Genomic DNA, 18,782 nt, shown 5'->3' on the forward strand with positions numbered 1-18,782 from the left:
TAATCCCTTGCCTCTTCATTCTCTTGATTGTTTCCTTTGCTGTACAGAAGGTTTTGAGTTTGATATAATCCCATTTGTCATTTTTGCTTTTGTTGCCTGTGCTCTTGAAGTCTTATCGTTAAATCTTTGCTCAGAAGTGTTTCTCCTATGTTTTCTTCTGGTGGTTTTATAGTTTTGCATCTTACATTTAAGTCTTTAATCCATTTCAAGTTGATTTTTGTGTATGGTGAGAAGTAGGGGGTCTAATTTTATTCTTCTGCATATAGATATCCAGTTTTACCAGCACCATTTTTTGAAGAGTCTGTCCTTTCCCCAGTGGATATTCTTGTCACCTTTGTCAATCAGTGGGCCAGAAGCACATTAATTCATTTTTGTGTTTTCTGCTCTTTGCCATGGTCTATGTGTCTGTTTTTATGCTAGTACCATGTTATTTTGGTTAGTATAACTTTGCATTATAATTTGAAAGCAGGAACTATAATGGCTTCAGCTTTGTTCATTTTGCTCAGAATTAGTTTGGCTATTTGGGGTCTTTTGTGATTTCATACAAATTTTAGGGTTTTTTTTTCATTACTATGAAGAATGCCATTGACATTTTGATATGGATTAAATTGAATCTGTACGTTGCTTTGGATTATGTGGTCATTTTGACAATATTAATTATCCAATCCATAAACATGGAATTTTTTTTCACGCATTTTTTTTCCTTTTCAATTTTTTTCATCAGTGTTTTGTGGTTTTCATTGTAAAAAATTTTAACCTCTTTGGCTAAATTTATTCCTAGGTGTCTTTTTTGTAACTATTGTAAATAGGATTTGTTTTCTTGATTTCCTCTTCAGCTAGTTTGTTATTGGTGTGTGGAAACATTACTGATTTTCATATGGTGATTTTTTTTTTAATCGTGCAATGTTAAGAATTTTTTAGTAATTCTAAGAGTTTTTGGTGGAGTTTTCAGGTTTTTCTCTATATGAGATCATGTCATCTGCATACAAGGACATTTTGACATTCTCTTTTCCAATTAATTTGGATGCATTTTATTTCTTTCTCTTGCCTGATTGCTCAGGCTAAGACTTCCAGTGCTAGTTGAACAAGAGTGTTGAAAATGGGCATCCTTGTCTTGTTTGATTTCTTTGAGGAAAAGCTTTTCATTTTTTCCTATTTAGTAGGATATTAGTTGTGAGTTTGTCACATAGGCTTTATTGTGTTGAGGTATGTTCCTTGTCTACCTAATTTGTTTAGAGTTTTTATCAGGAAGGCATATTGAATTTTGTCAAATACTTTTTCTGTGTCTGTTGAGATGATTCTGTGTCTATTGATATTTCTGTGTCTATTGAGATGTTCTGTCTTTCATTCTGTTGATGTGATGTATCACATTTATTGCTTTGCATATGTTGGACCATCCTTGCATTCCTGAAATAAATCCCACTTGATCATAATGTGTAATCATTTTGCTGTGCTGTTAGATTTAGTTTGCTAGTATTTTATTGAGGATTTTTGCATCCATGTTCATTACAGATATTGGCCTGTAGTCTTCATTTTTGTTTTGTCCTTTTCTGGTTTGTGTATCAGCATAAGACTGACATCATATAATAAATTTGGAAGAGTTCCCTCTTCTTTAATTTTTTTGAAATAGTTTGAGAAGAATTGTTGCTAGTTCTCTTTTAAAAGATTGATATAATTGAGCAGTGAAGTCATCTGGTCCTGAGCTTTTCTTTGTTGGGAGATGCTTATTACTCGCCATTTGTCTGTTCAGATTTTCTGCTGCTTCTTGGTTCAGTTTTGGTAGGTTTTATGTGTACTAGAATTTATACACTTCCTCTAGATTTTCCAGTTTGTTGGCAAATTGGAATGATTCTTTGTATTTCCATGGCATTGGTTTTAAGGTCTCTGTTTTAATTTCTGATTTTATTTATTTGGATCTTCTTCTTTGTCTCTTAGTCTCTTTTCAAAAGATCAACTGTTTGTTTTGTTTGTCAATCTTTTGTATTTTTTGTCTCTATTTCATTAGGTCTGCTTTAATCTTTATTAGTTGTTTTCTTCTATTAATATGAAGCTTGGTTTGTTCTTGTTTATCTAATTTTTTGAGGTGCTATATTAGTGAAGTTTTTTTTAAATCTTCCTGCTTTTTTGGTGTAGTCATTTATTGCTATGAACTTTCCTGGTAGAACTGCTTTTTCTATCTCCCATAGGTTTTGGTATATTTTGTTTCTATTTTCATTTGTTTCAAAAGGTTTTTAAAATTATCTTCCTAATTTCTTCATTGAACCATTAATCATTCAGAAGCATGTTATTTAACTTCTAGGTACTCTCGCAGTTTCAAAAGTTCATCTTGTTATTGACTTCCAGCTTTATTCCGTTGTGATCTAAAGAACATCTTAATAGGATTTCAAATTTTTTAAGTTTGTTGAGGCTTGTTTTGTGGCCTAACATATGGTCTATCCTGGAGAGTGTTGCATATACCGATGACAAGAATATGTATTCTGTAGATGTTGGTTAAAATGTTTGATAGATGTCTGTTGGGTCTATTAGGTCTATAATGCAGTTTAAGTTCTATGTTTTTTGTTGATTTTCAGTATAAATTATCTGTCCAATGCTAGGAGTGGAGTGTTGAAGTCCCCAGCTATTGATATATTGCAGTGTATCTCACACTTTAGCTATATTTACTTTATATATCTGAGTACTGTGGTGTTGGATGCATATATATTTAGAATTTATATCCTCTTATAGGATTAATCACTTTATGTAATGACTCTCTTTGTCTCTTTTTTATATATTTTGACTTACATTTAATCTATTTTGCTTGATATAAGTAATTATAGCTACTTCTGCTCAGTTTTTTTGTTTGTTTGTTTATGTGGAATCTTTCCCCATTCTTTTACTTAAGTCTATGTTATCTTTACAGGTGAAGTGAGTTTCTTGTAGACAAAATATCATTTTATCTTGTTTTGTTTTTATCCTTTCAGCTAATCCATGTCTTTTAATTGGAGAATTCAAACTAATTACATTCACAGTTGTTATTGATAGGTATGGATTTACTTCTGTCATTTTCTTAATTTTTTACTGGCTGTTTTTTACATTTTTTTGTCCCTGTTTTTCTCTCTTATTGTTTCTCATGGTTTGGTGGTTTTGTAATAATGTTTGATTCCTTTCTCTTTCTTCTTTGTGTGCCTGCTCTACTAGTGAGTTTTATACTTTCATGAATCTTCATGTTGGTAGGTATCGTCTTTTCACATCCAGATTTAGGACTCCCTCAAGCATTTCTTGTACGGGCTGTCTAGTGGTGATACATTTCCTTTTTTTTGCTTAACTGTGAAAAACTTTATTTCTCTTTCATTTCTGAAGGATATAATTGCAGGGTGTAGTATTATTGGCTGGCAATATTTTTTTCTTTCAGTACTTTGAATATATCATCCCATTCTCCCTGGCCTATAAGGTTTCTGCTGAAAAATGTTCTGTTGGTCTGACAAGGATTTTCTTATATGTGACTTGACACTTTTCTCTTGCTCTTTTTAGAATTCTCTTTGTTTTGATTTTTGACAGTTTGACTACATTTTACCTTGAAGAGGGACCTTTTGTGTTGCATCTATTTGAGAATCTCTGAGCTTCCTGGGTCATATTGTCCCTATCTCTCTCAACATATGAGAAGTTTTCAGCTGTTATTTATTTAAATATATTTTCAATGTCTTTTCCTATTTATTCACCTTCTAGAACTTACATAATCTGAATATTTCTTCACTTAATGTCTCAGAAGTCTTGTCTGCCTCTTCATTCTAATTCTTTTTTTTTTTCTTTTGTTGTCTTACGGGGTTATTTCAAAAGACCTGTATTCAAGTTCAGAAATTATTTCTTCTTGATTCTGTCAGCAGTTGAAGCTGTTGATTGTTATCCTTATTTTGTTCATTGAAAGTTCATTGAAATCTTCAGTTCCAATATTTCTGTTTGGTTCCATTTTATAATGCCTGTCTCTGTTAAATTTCTTATTCTAATGATCAACTATTTTCCTGATTTCATTGAATGTTCTATTTGTATTATCTTGTATCTCACTGAGTTTCTTTAAGATAATTATTTTGAGTTCATTTTTAGGCATTTCATAGATTTTCTTTTTTGGAGTCTGTTACTAGAAAATTATTGTGTTCCTTTGGAGGTATCATGTTTCCTTGCTTTTTCATACATCTTGTGTCCCTGTGTTGATATCTGCACATCTGGTATAGCAGTTGCCTTGTCTCATTTTATCGAGTAACTTTCACAAAGAAAGAATTTTTCCTATAGATTTGTCCTATAGTGTTGGTTGGGTAGTGTTTTGACTTTGGTTCCAGGTGGGTGCAATAGTGTATTCTCTCTGTGATTTTGTTTGATATATTCAATGTTAGCAGTGTCTGCAAGTGCCTCAGTGGCCTAGGCTGCAAGAGTTTGTGGAGGCTATGGTGCAGCTTTGCAAAGTGTAGTGGGTACCCAGTGGGCCAGATCTCTGGCTCCTGAGAGGGCTCATGGGCCTTTGGTAGCTCTATTTCTGGAGTGGGTGAGGTTTCCAGAGGTGGCAGACTCTGAGTGGGCCAGTCCTTAGGTCTTGGGGGTTACACAGCTATTCAGTGGCTTGGCCACTGGAGTGGGTGAGTTTGCCACCAGTGGTAGGTCTTGGGTGGGCCAGTCCTCTGGCCTCTGGGTGAGGTGTGTGATGACTCAGTTGCTGGTATGAACAAGGTCACTGGCAGTGACAGACCCTGAATGAGCTGGTGCTTGGGCCCCTGATAGGACATGTGTGAGCACATGGTGGCTACATCACTGGAGTGGGTGATTTATAAAAAAATAGACAACTTACAGAATGGAAGAAAATATTTGCCTATTATAGATCTGATGAGACTTATATCCAGAATTTATACAGAACTCTTACAATCCAATAACAAAAGACAATCTAATTCAAAAATGGGCAATGGATCTGAATAGTCATTTCTCTAAGGAAAATATACAGATGGCCAATAAGCACATAAAAAGATAGTCAGCATCATCAGTCATTAGGGAAATACAAAGGAAAACCACAACGAGATACTTCACACTCACTAGGATGGGAAAAAGTAAACAAAACAAAACAATAACTACAAAACAAAACATAACAGAATGTGATGATATTGGTGAGGTCTGGAGAAATGGGAACGTTCATATATGGCTGTTGGGAATGTAAAATGGTGCAACCAAAGTGAAAAAAAAATAGTTTGGTGGTTCCTCGAAAAGTTAAACCTAGTATTATCATAAGACCTAACAATGCTATCATAAAAACCAACTAATACACCCGGGTGTATTAGTTTGTTCTCATGCTGCTATGAAGAAATACCCAAGACTGGGTAATTTATAAAGAAAAAGAGGTTTAATGGACTCACAGTTCCCCATGGCTGGGAAGACCTCACAATCATGGTAGGTGAAGGAGAAGCAAAAGCATGTCTTACATGGTGGCAGGAAAGACACTATGTGCAGGGGAGCTGCCCTTTATAAAATCATCAGATCTCATGAGACTTACTCACTGTCACAAGAACAGAACAGGAAAAACCAGTCACTGGGATTCAATTACCTGCCACCAGGTCCCTCCCACAACACGTGGGGATTATGGGAGCTACAATTCAAGATGAAGTTTGGGTGGGGACACAGGCAAACCATATCATTAGGTATATAGTTAAGATAATTGAAAAGAAATGTTTAAACAAATCTTGTGCACGAATGTGCAGGCAGCCCTATTCTCAATAGCTAAAATGTAGAAACAACCCACTGTCCTCCAACCGATAAATAGATTAACAAGATGGGGCATATGCATACAATAGAATGTTATTCAGCTATGAAAAGGAATAAAGTACTGATTCATGCTACAACAAGGAAGAACCTTGAAAATATTATGCTAACTGAAAGAAGTCAGACACAAATGGCTACATATTGTATGGTTGTATTTATACAAAGTGTCCGGAAGAGGCATAGAGACAGAAAGCAAATTAGTGGTTGTCACGTGCTGGAGGAGTCAGGGTAAATGGAAAGGCCAGTGCCTACTCAATGGGCACAATGGGCACAGGGTTTCTTTTTGGACGATAAAGATATTCGAGAATTAGGTAGTGGTAATGGTTGCAAAACATTGTGAGTATATTAAACACCACTGTACACTTCAAAATGTATTAAAAAAATCGTACACTTTAAAACGACTAGAAGGGTGAATTTATGTTATATGAATTTTACCTTAATTTAAAAGATACACGAGGAGAGAAGAAGCATTTTAATTCTTATTTTATGTGCAGCATTATGCTAGTCATTTTCCTTTTCTTATTGATTCAAGTGGATATTTGTCCATAAACAGATCATGACAATTGAAAGAAAATTTCTAAACTGGACTTTAAACTTTTGAATTTGCTCACATTCTACCTCTTCTGTGAGCCTTTTAAGAGCTCTCCTAAGACAGAACAAATAGGTCCATTTTATGTAATACTTCTTTACCTTTTTCAGGCTTCTATTATTGTACATATTATGCTTTGGCATTATTATTTACATTTGTAATTTGTTTTTGCCTTGTAACATGTTTGTGTTGTTCTCTGTTACTAGTTGATGAGTTCTTCAAGATTGGGCCTTGCCCTTTGTGTTTTCATTTCTGGAGCCTGGAATATCACTCAGCACAAAGTATATACTCAACAAAGGTTTACCTGGCCAGGTGGGTTTACATATTTGGTTTCTGTAAGCACCACATTAATGGCTCCTAAAATGGCCATGTCTGTTTGACTTGTCTATACAACACTCACCATTCATTTCCCAGAATGAAACTAGATCACATCTGGGACACATGAAAAGTTTTAAGATGAGTTGTGTTTGAAATACAAAACCCTGAAGTGTACACCAAAGATAATCTGACCATGCCAAAAAATTATAAATGATAAAAACTTTATTTCATTATTACATTTTTGGTCTTTGCTCTTTTACTTCTTTATCAAGTTTATAGTAACAGAATGATTTACACATGTTGAAAATCAAAGCAGGATGAAAAAGGCAAAAAAAAAGCAAAATATTTTACTTTATGAGTCTCTTACTTCATGAATTCTCTCCTACCTATGCTGGTTATTTTGTTTGGTTCTGAGGACAATTTGTGCACAAAAATCCAAGACATCTCCATTCTCCTGTAAAAAACAAAACAAAACAAACAAAAACCTTGTGCTCAAAAGAGAAATTTAAAAATTTTTAAAAGATCTGATGGTTTTATCAGGGTTTTCTACTTTTTTGATAAAGAAGATCTGAGTGAGAGGGTCTCTCCTGACAGCAATAACAAGTAGAATACTTTTTGTAAATAAGAAAGACATTTTGAATATCTGACTTTGTTGGTTTCCAGGACCAACAACAGAATTTGCTGGATACCCATGAACCTTTCACTGTACTTGTGCTAGACACTGTGAATAATATACTTTGTGGGCACTAGTTACTTTTTCTACTGTTAAAGTCATTCTTCAACTTGATCTTTTTTTGCGAAAACAAGGGAAAATTTCTTTTTTGAGGGAACAGCATTTGAAAATTGTAAATCATGTAAAAAAATGGTTAGTAATATAAGAAAAATGGCCATTCCATTAATTATGTTTATGTATGCTCACCTCCACTCTACACCCCATTCAAAAAATGACAAGTGAAAAATCATGTACTTGCCCTTACTGTACTATTTTCCTTTGAATCTTACTTAAACCTAGAATAGTATTTTATATCTTCCATACATACTAGCATTGTTGTTTTCCAGGCTTGCTGAGCTGAACAGACAGTGCTCATTGTCTCTCTTTCTTCTGTTCACATTCCAAATTTGGGAAATGGGGTCATCTGATGCAAAAGTTCTGAATCCTGTGTGTCAGATTTTTGTGAAATCTTCTCTGCTTAACCTTGTCTTATTCCCTTTTCTTCAAATTTATCAGCATTTATTGAATATCCACTATAAAGATGCCTGCCTCTGTGCAGGGCCTGTAGTAGGAGTTTAACAGTGAGACTCTATTTTCTCTCACTTATTCCATTTTATAAATATTCATTTTATCAGTCAGGGTTCTAACCAGAAAGAGAATGCACACTCCTAGCACCATGGAAGGTGATATGGTTTGGCTCTGTATCCCCGCCTAAATCTCATCTTGAATTATAATCCCATAATTCCCACATGTTGTGGGAGGGAACTGGTGGGCATTTTCCCTATACTGTTCTCGTGGGAGTGAATAAGTCTCATGAGATCTGATGGTTTTATCAGGGGTTTCCACTTTTGTGTATTTCTCATTCTCTCTTAGCCTGCTGCCATCCATGTAAGACGGGAATTCCTCCTCCTTGCCTTCTACCATGATTGTGAGGCTTCCCCACACACATGGAACTGTAAACCCAATTAAACCTCTTTCTTTTGTAAATTGTCCAGTCTCAGATATGTCTTTATCAGCAACATGGAAACAGATTAATATAGTAAATTGGTACCAGTAGAGTGGGGCATTGCTGAAAAGATACCCAAAAATGTGGAAGCAACTTTGGAACTGAGTAACAAGCAGAGGTTGAAACAGTTTGGAAGACTTAGAAGAAGACAGGAAGACGTGGGAAAATTTGGAACTTCCTAGAGACTTGTTGAATGACTTTGACAAAAATGCTGATAGTGATATGAACAATAAGGTCCAGGCTGAGGTGGTCTCAGATGAAAATGAAGAACTTGTTGGGAACTGGAGCAAAGGTAACTTTTGTTTTGTTTCAGCAAAGAGACTGGTGGCATTATACCCCTCCTCTAGAGATCTGTGGAACTTTGAACTTGAGAGAGATGACTTAGGGTATCTGGTGGGAGAAATTTCTAAGCAGCAAAGCATTCGAGAAGTGACTTGGTGCTGTTAAAGGCATTCAGTTTGAAAGGGAAATAGAACATAAAAATTTGAAAATTTTGCAGCCTGACAATGTGATAGAAAAGAAAATCCCATTTTCTGAGGAGAAATTCAAGATGGCTGCAGAAATTTGCAAAAGTAATAAGGATCCAAATGTTAATCCCCAAGACAATGGGGAAAATGTCTCTAGGGCATGTCAGAGGTCGTTATGGCAGCTCTTCCTGTCACAGGCCCAGAGGCCTAGGAGGAAAAAGTGGTGTTGTGGGCTGGGCCCGGGGTCCCTGAACTACATGCATTACCTAGGGACTTGGTACCCTGAGTTCCAGCCACTCCAGCCATGGCTGAAAGGGGCCATTGTAGAGCTTCGGCTGTGACTTCAGATGATGCAAGCCCCAAGCTTTGGCAGCTTCCACATGGTGTTATCACTGTGGGTGCATAGAAGTCAAGAATTGAGGTTTGGGAACCTCTGCCTAGATTTCAGAAGATGTATGGAAATGCCTGGATGCCCAAGTAGAAGTTTAATGCAGGGGCAGGGCTCTCATGGAGGACCTCTGCTAGGGCAGTGTGGAAGGGAAATGTGTGGTCAGAGCCCTGACATAGAGTCCCTTTTGGGGCAACCACCTAGTGGAGCTGTGAGAAGAGGGCCACCGACTTCCAGACCCCAGAATGGTAGATCCAACAGCTTGCACCATGCACCTGAAAAGGCACAGACACTCAATGCCAGCCCATGAAACCAGCCAGGAGTGGGGCTATACCCTGTAAGGCCATAGGGATGGAGCTGCCCAAAGCCATGGGAACCCACCTCTTACATCAGCATGACCTGGATGCGAGACATGGAGTCAAAGGAAATCATTCTGGAGTTTTAAGATTTGACTGCCCCGCTGGATTTCAGACTTGCATGGGGCCCGTAGCCCCTTTGTTTTAACCAATTTCTCCCATTTGGAATGGTTGCATTTACCCGATGTCTATACCCCCACTGTATCTAGGAAATAACGAGCTTGCTTTTGATTTTACAGGTTCATAGGTGGAAAGGACTTGCCTTGTCCCAGATGAGACTTTGGACCATGGACTTTTGAGTTAATGCTGAAATGAGCTAAAACTTTGGGGGACTATTGGGAAGGTGTGATTGGTTTTGAAATGTGAGGACATGAGATTTGGCAGGGGCCAGATGTGGAATGATGGTTTTGCTCTGTGTCCCCACCCAAATCTCATCTTGAATTGTATTCCCACAATTCCCACGTGTTGTGGGAGGGATCCAGTGGGAGATAACTGAATCATTGGAGCAGTCTACCCCATACTGTTTTCGTGGTAATGAATAGGTTTTATCAGGGGTTTCCGCTTTTGGAACTTCCTCATTCTCTCTTTGCCTGCTGCTATTTATGTAAGATGGGACTTGCTCCTCCTTGCCTTCCACCATGATTATGAGGCTCCCCAGGCCACATAGAACTATAAGTTCAATTAAAGCTCTTTCTTTTGTAAATTTCCCAGTCTCTGGTATGTCTTTATTAGCAGCATGAAAATGGACTAATGCAGAAGGCAACTGCCTTCTGCAGGAGTTGTAGTCATAAAAAGAGCAGCTACAGTTAGACAGGTGATATTGAGGTAGTGGAAAGGGAGTACCTCTTGTTGGCTGAACCAAATAGAAAGCCAGAGGGCAACGGGAGCCTAGGTGGTATGGTTTTTAGGGTCAACCTCCCAGGAGAGGAAGTAGGACAGAAAAGCAAGGCAAATGGATCTAGTGACCAAACGAAAATAAAGAGCATATTTACTTCTTCGTTTATTTCAAAACAATTCATGAAGCAGCATTATTATCCACATTTTTCAATGTTATTGAAAATACATTGAATAACATTGAAATAACACATTTTTCAGCATTATTATCCACATTTTCATCTATCCAGTGGAAGATATTGAAGTAGTCAAGTTTAAATAACTTGCTAAAAGTCACCTGTCTCCTAAATGGCAGACCTAGGATTTAAATTCATATCTTCTAAGTCCACTTACATTCTTTTGTACCAGAATGTCTGTCTTACATTTTACGTATAGGACCTGCCTTATATTTAAGACAGCCTGAATCTTGTAAATGATTATGCCTTCCACTTTCAATTAGACTATCAGGAAACTTACAGTCAAATTCTAAGTCCCCTTTGCTAAGTGTGCAGGATTTTATAGCTTGTATTTCTTAGTGGCCTTGTCTTAATTTTTTATTTTACTTTCCCATTGCTCTGATTTCTTTATCACTGTATATTACCTATATTTTCTTCCATATCATTTTTGATGAGGTGAATGATAAACAAATGAATGAATAGTTCTGTAACCTTGAGCCTATGCTTAATCAGCCCTTTCTCTAATAGAGAGCCATTACTATCACTATATAGGGGTTGTGAACCCCCCAGTTCCACCCCTAAACACACATATCCATGATCTCTGCTTTAGAGTTTGTTTTACAATCACAGCCTTTTTGTAACAAAGTGCCCCCAGCAGCCACTACCAATCAATTAGTATTGGCAGAAGAATTAAAACCAATTTGATATGCTTGGTGTAATATGACCAGTAAATTAGCTGATAGTATTGTGGGATCTTTAATATGGTAATGCCCTATGGAGAGCAGCTACTGTGTTTAATAGAGGATATTCAGAAAGCTTTTAACCCAAGCTTCTTGTATGTGATGAGCATTATTATAGTCTGAATGCTTCCCATACTTCAAGTACTTAAGTAAATGGCAAATTGAGCAATATGTGAATGAACTCTGTCTTCTAATAATTAATTTTTCTCCCCCAGACTTAAATTTGTGGCATTATTCCAAGAATATCTCAATGGTTGTTTTTTAAAATGCTATACTATTTGGTTCTTTCATCCTAGATGAAGACCTATTTGGCCTTATTAATATAATTATCTCCAATAAAGCTGTAGGGTCGCAATTCCATTATCTAATACCCTGAAGCAGCACTACAATACCATTCAGGAGAGAGTGGAATTAATTTAAGCAATTCAAGACTTGGATTCTATTCAAGACCATTTAGTGAAAGTTTCCAAAGAACAATTTAATGATTTGCCCATAAGATTATATTGACATGAGTCACTATAATTATCAAAATGTTACTGATGTATAAGTTTCTTATAGTTTTATAAATATTTATAGATTATCTGTTTTCACATATATTTTCTCATAACTCAAGATAAAGCTTTAACAAGTTTCCCTTTAACATCTATATCTCCCTATGTGTGTATGAATATATAATCAAGAGTTTGATTCTGTGGGGGAAGTATCAGAACTGCTCGATGTGCATCATTAAGATATTCTTTAAGCAAACTGGTCTGTTGTGTGAAACTCAGGTGCGTTGGTCTGTAAGCCTTGCTTAAGCCAACAGCCTGGCACTTTCTGTTTCTCCCCAAGTCGAGTATATGAGACTCTGACATTGACACCGAAATGGCTATTTCAGCTTCAGAAACATTCTATTCTTTGACATATTGGAGAATTAAAATTAATGTTCAAGATTCTGACCCCTTTCAATCTAGTATCTTCCTTGATTTTGTTCTTTTCCGTGTTCTTTCCACTGTTCCAATTGTTTCAAAGATGAACAAAAATATTTGATGATGTTTTTACATTTTAAAGTTTGCCCCTTTATCACCTCATTATATTTCCATGTCATTCTGTGTAGTACTATCATGACTCACATTTCCCAATGAAAATATTAATGTTCTGACATTCGGAACCAGACAGGCACCAGGAGGACTGGCAGACCCAATGGTGCCATGCTTATTGGTGTTCACCGTTTATTATAGATTCAAAGATATCTGTGGACAACCCATTCAAGACATTGTGAGGAATACAAAGATATACAGGACACTTCAGTAAATGTCCTCTATGCTCCAGGAGTAATTTGAAGGCACCACACTTCTTACTTCCAAGGCCCTCCCAGGTGCCATTTTCTCTGCTTAGAAGACTCTTGTGGGGCACAGTGGCTCAGGCCTGTAATCTCACTACTTTGGGAGGCTGAGGCAGGATTCTTGCTTGAGCCCAGGAGTTCAAGACCAGCCTGGGCAACATAGTGAGACCCTGTCTCTACAAAAAAATTTCAAAATTAGCCAGGCATGGTGGCCTGTGCCTGTGGTCCCAGCTACTTGGGAGGTGGAAGCAGGAGGATTGTCTGAACCTGGGAGATGAAAGTTGCAGTGAGCTGTAATTGCACCACTGCACTCCAGCCTGGGTGACAGAGTAAGACACTGTCTCAAAAATAAAAATAAAAAAAGACTCCCCCTAACTTTTCGGAACCCTTCTTCACTTCTTTAAACTCCATGAAGCGAGTATCAGGTCTGTATTAACTACTGTATTCCCTATCACTAGCAAAGTACATTGGTAAATGCTCATTTAGTATTTTTTGAATCACTGAGCTCAGCTTATTATCTTGTTGCCTCTTGCTACCCCTGTAGTAATTATATTTCATTGCTGCCCTTGTAATTATAGCACACATTTCTCTTACTCTTAGTGTCCATATTGTTGTTTCTGCTTGACTGTGAAATAAACTCTTGAAAAACGGAGGACACACAAGATCTCAAGAGTGTTTCCCCATGATGATTTATATTAAAACTTTGTCTGGGCCCACTGTCAGTTCAAACTAAGAAGAAACAATAAGAGACAACACTGGGAACTAAACATAAAACCTGGTGGAATTCACTAGTTATATAAAATTAGGTTGGGCATGGTGGCCCATGCTTATAATCCCAGTACTTTGGGAGGCCAAGGCAGGAGAAGGGCTTGAGGCCAGAAGTTTGAAGCTGCTGTGAGCCATGATCATGCCATTGCACTCCAGCCAGGGCAACAGAATGAGACCCTGTCCCAAAGAAAAAAAAAAATTAACCAGTTTCTGACTTTTCTAACTAGAAATGATAGAATCATATATGGTATCCTGTTTACAAGATTTTCAGCTACATTGTTTAATTAGTTACATTCAGTATATAATATCTATGACAAAGCTAGAATAAAGTTATTGCATCTAAAATGAATAAAAGATAATCAAAAGCCTTAATGGGAAGAAATATCATAACTCTATTACATACTCATGTTGTTACGTTGGTGTAAGATATGTACATTTCAAACCTATGAAACAGTGACATCATCATATTCATAATCTTCTATTCAAACACTTGCACATTTCTGACATGAGCACAGTGCTGGGCATAGAGTATGTGTTTAACAAATGTTTTTGAAATAAGTGAATACATATACTGTTACTGATATTTGACAAGAAATGTATGGTATACAAAGCCATTATTTTTTTGAACCTCATAACAACGCAGTGAGTTGGTTAGAGAAGTGATTACCACCAAATCTACCTTAAAATTGAAAAAAAGAGTGACCCAGAGGGATTAATTAATTTATCCAAGTTCACACACAGCTAGTATGTGGTATGGCTGCATTTCAGACCCAAGTCTTGGGTATCTAAGTCTCAAGTCTATTCTGACTTCACTTTCAAACTTAAATTTGTGTATGGTGAAAAAACTAAGAATTCCTTAACATTTTAAATGGCATTCAGTATATTTCTAAAATACCAAAATAAAATTGCTCTAATTTTATTAAAATTAGAGAATCATATATCTATGTAGAATAGACACTATTAAAACACATTTAGCACCTGAAAATAATTGAATAATTTGTCTTAGGACTAAAATGAGAGGAAAGCCCAGAATATGTGAAGCAAAAGCAATCATGTTGTTAGTGAACTGTCAGCATCTCTTAGTACCAATGAGTGAATAATTATCACAAAAGGAAAGAAAAATAAACCATTATTAAGCCTGCCTGTACTAGTGATCCTCTGGGGATAATTATTTGTCTTTATTGCGTTCTAATATTATTACTTTACATATTATATAAAGCCCTTCTATTTTTATTTTTATATTTGATTCATGCTTTTAAAAATCCATGCTTTTAATAAACAAATTGTTTTCTTAATGTATTTTGAACTTAGGAGAACAACAGACCATTGTTTATTCATTTGGTTCTACAATCAATAAACATTTAATAACTTTACAGTAATTAGAACTGTTCAGAAAAATACAGAGCAACCTCAGGGGTTCCTTGTTACCAGAATCCTCATGCTGAGGCTGTTACTGGTGTTAAAGAGAAAATTCCTTTATCAAGTGGCAGAAAAGACTTCTTTTTTGTGTGAATTTTTAAAAATGGTGAAACTTCTAATTTCAAAAACATCTTCGATTAGCTTACAATAAAAGTACTGGTATAGTAAAATAATCCTAGCATGCTATAAAGGCAACTAATCAATGAAGGGGAAGGCGAGAACTATTTTATCATGATTTTATAGCTGAGGAAAATACAATTGTGTGTATATTAAATGTAGTCATGAGTTCCTTGGCAGCTGAGGAATAGAGGGAAATACTTTTCTTAATATTTAGTAGATCCTGGAGTTCTGGGAGGCATCAGATATAGTTCCTAGAAAAGACTGAGTGAATGAAAAAATAATGTAAATGAGAGCAAATTTTACAATAAAGGTATACAAGTATTTTTCATATAAGTCATTTTATAGATGTGGCCTGGTGAAATCCAAAGACCAGAAAGATAAGACTCTAGTGTGGACCAGAGTGAGGTGGCCAACTGTAAAGCTCCCTGGAGATGGGTGACTGCAGGGAAAAGCTTATGGGTGGTGGGGTGTGGATTGAGGAGCTGAGGAAATTGAGGAGGTTTCCACTTCACATGATTCTACAACTCTATGTGAAGTAGAACGCACCTCCCTCCTCTTTTAAAAACCCTTCAGTGGCATTCCATTACACACATGACGACATCTGAACTCCTTATCATAGCCTTCAAGGCCTTACGTGATCCAGCCTTGACCCCCTTGTGGTTACATATCCCCTGGATCATTCTACTCTCGCCACGATGGACTTCATCCAACTCTTTAAACACTGAACACTTACTATTTAGTGTTCTTTAAAATGATGGGTTTTCTACCTGTAATGCTGTCGCTCTGCCCTTTCACTTGCCTAACTCCTAGTCGTTGAATAGATTTCACCTCAAGTATTTAACTGCAGAGAAGACCATCTTGACTTCTACCTAACCCCATTTGTATTAAATTGTATCTATAACCCTTTTATAAAGAATCTGGTATTTTCCTTCATAGCATTTATAACAACCCATTTGTGCTTTTATTTATTCAAAGTCTTTTTATGTGTATATACATGGGTTAGTATCTATACATACATGTATTTTCTATCTTTTCCCACTGAGAGAAACTAGAAGCACTTCCAGCACCCAGATAGATCTTGGTTTCTGATACCATTCTCCAGTAAAAGGAACCAGTGTTCTTTGGAGAAATGACTGATTCTAAGGCAGGGGTGGGAAAATCCAAGATGAGCCTGGAGCATTTTGTAGTGACAGAATGCAAGGAAGGGCTCAACAAAATGGGGACGTGTGAAAAGGGCACAGTGGTCAACCTGAAAAAGGTTGGCCAGTGGTCATCCTGGCCAAAGCTAGCAGTTGGAGCTCTGACTTGTTGCCCCATTTAGGGCAACAAAATAAACGACAGTATTGGAATATAACCTAAAAACTAAAATGAACATTCATGAATATTTACTGATTGATAAATGATTGGATGAATAAATAAATAAATGGAGGAGAAAGGACAAATATTTCTTGCTGATTCCAAATGATAAAGGTAGTTGCTGCCTTCTCCACGAGGTAGAGTTTAACTCTGCCCCCCTTGTGAGGGCTGGATTTAGTACTCACTTCTAACTAACAGAATATGAAAAGGGAAAAATAGAAACTTTACGGCACAGAAATCTGCCATATATCACCTTAACTAAATTAATAAGGTTAACATCATCAGTGACAGCCCATGTTTATAGCTTGTATCCTTGATGTGATGTGGTGAGAAGGGCACTTCGCCACTATGTCATTCGTCCAAAATATCCAGAACTCTAGTCTACTTGTACGAACACATCAGACAAACCCAAATGGGGGAACTTTCTATAAAATGCCTAACCAATCCTTTTTTTTTTTTTTTTTTTGTCACCCAGGCTAGAGTGCAACGGGTGTGATCTCAGCACACTGCAACCTCCGCCTCCTAGGTTCAAGTAATTCTCCTCCTCAACCTCCCGAGTAGCTGGGAGTGCCCGTCACCATGCCCAGCTAATTTTTGTACTTTTGGTAGAGACAGGGTTTCACCATGTTGGCCAGGCTGGTCTTGAACTCCTGACCTCAGGTGATCCACCTGCCTCAGCCTCCCAAAGTGCTGCGATTACAGGCGTGAGTCACCATGCCTGGCCCTCGTCAATACTTTACGAAGGTGTCAAGGTCACAAAAAATAAAGGAAGTCTGAGAAACTAAAGAGAGATGATGATCCAATGCAACATGGTGCCCTGGATTGGATTCTAGAAAAGGAAAACATAATCAAAAAGGTGGTGAAATTCAATTAGAGTTTGTAATTTAGTTAGTAGCATTGTACCAATGAAAGTTTCTTAGTATTGATAAATACTGTATGGTTGTGTGAGATGTTAACATTAGGGGAAGCAATGTGAAGGGTATATGGAACTCTCTGTATTGTGTGTAAGTCTTCCGTAAAACTAAAATTATTACAAAATGAAAATTTAAAAATGTCTTCTTCTACTAAACTTTATTTGCAGGGATGATCTCTGTATTGGTCACTACTGTATATCCATTTCTGGAACAGTGATATATGGTGGGTAAAACTTTGGTCTCTGGAGGCAGGTGGCATGTTTGATTCCTGGCCCTGCTATTTATGGACTATGTGACTGGCAAGTTTCTCAAGCACTTCTTGTCTCAGTTTCCTTATATATAGAAGGGGCATAAGGTTGTTGTGAGAATTGGAGGGCTTAATATATATAAAACACATACAACAATGCAAGGTTAGTTATTATGGGTGTAATTTCCATTTAATACGTCGTTGTTGAATGAATGAATAAATTATTCAGGGCTTTTTGCTAGGTGTGAATCAGGATTGAATTCAAATCAGAGAGAATATTTGAGGAAGAGGCAGGATATAGAGTAGTTTGTTTACAGTGGAATGGAGGCTGTACAAGGCATAGCTGGTGGGTTGGCACAAGGATGGCAGAAAGACAAGGAAAAATTGTGGGGCATGTAAGCCAGGAGTGATCCTGTTATGGAAGTGTGTATGAGGGCTTTGTTTGGAGCAGTGGTGAAGGTTGACAAACAAGGGCAGTTGGTCTCTCCTGGGCATATTGCCTTCAAATTGGTTCTTCACGTTCTCCTGCTCTGCTCTGTATTTCAGGGGGCTGACCCTTGAATTCTGCATATTTGGCCAATGGGAGGCACTGGTGGGACATTAGAGGGAGGGAAGAGGGAAGAAGCTGGAGTATTTTTCCCCTCCCTCTCTGTCTTGGGCAGCAACTCCACAGCAGTGTCATCAGTCCTGCCAGGGTGCCCGCTTCGCCCAGGGGCCAGTAACACTGCCTCCTCCTCTGTCCCTCTGGCCTAGGGTCTCAGTGGTTCCCTTCAGTTATATTCTCTGGGTTGCCTCACTACCCCATGCTTGGCTCTCAGTTCCTCCATTTCTGTGCAACTAATTCCCAGTTTTGAAATCCCTGTTATGAATACTCAGCTGGCAGCTATTTCCTGCTTTGACTCTGACAGAAACAAAAGGCACGATGGAATTCCCTGTCTTCCAGTCTGACTTAAACTCAGGGGAAAAGGTTTTTCAGTACTACCAGAGAAACGCTGGCTGCTTTCCTAACCGCTGGATATAGGGTCACTGTGCTGTGACCTGCCTAGGCTTCAGAGCATTGCAAAGCTTAGAAGGAGAAGGTGCTGATGAGAGCTGATTTAGGTGTATATCATGCACCACTGCCTTATGGAGAGTCCTGGACAGAACTGGACCTGATGGAAGGGAAAGATCTGATGGGAGGAGAAGGTCCTAGAATCTCAGTGATGCAACAGCCAGAACTAGTGTCACATCCATT

The sequence above is a fragment of the Chlorocebus sabaeus genome, chromosome 20 (assembly GCF_047675955.1).
Source record: "Chlorocebus sabaeus isolate Y175 chromosome 20, mChlSab1.0.hap1, whole genome shotgun sequence".
NCBI lineage: Eukaryota > Metazoa > Chordata > Mammalia > Primates > Cercopithecidae > Chlorocebus > Chlorocebus sabaeus.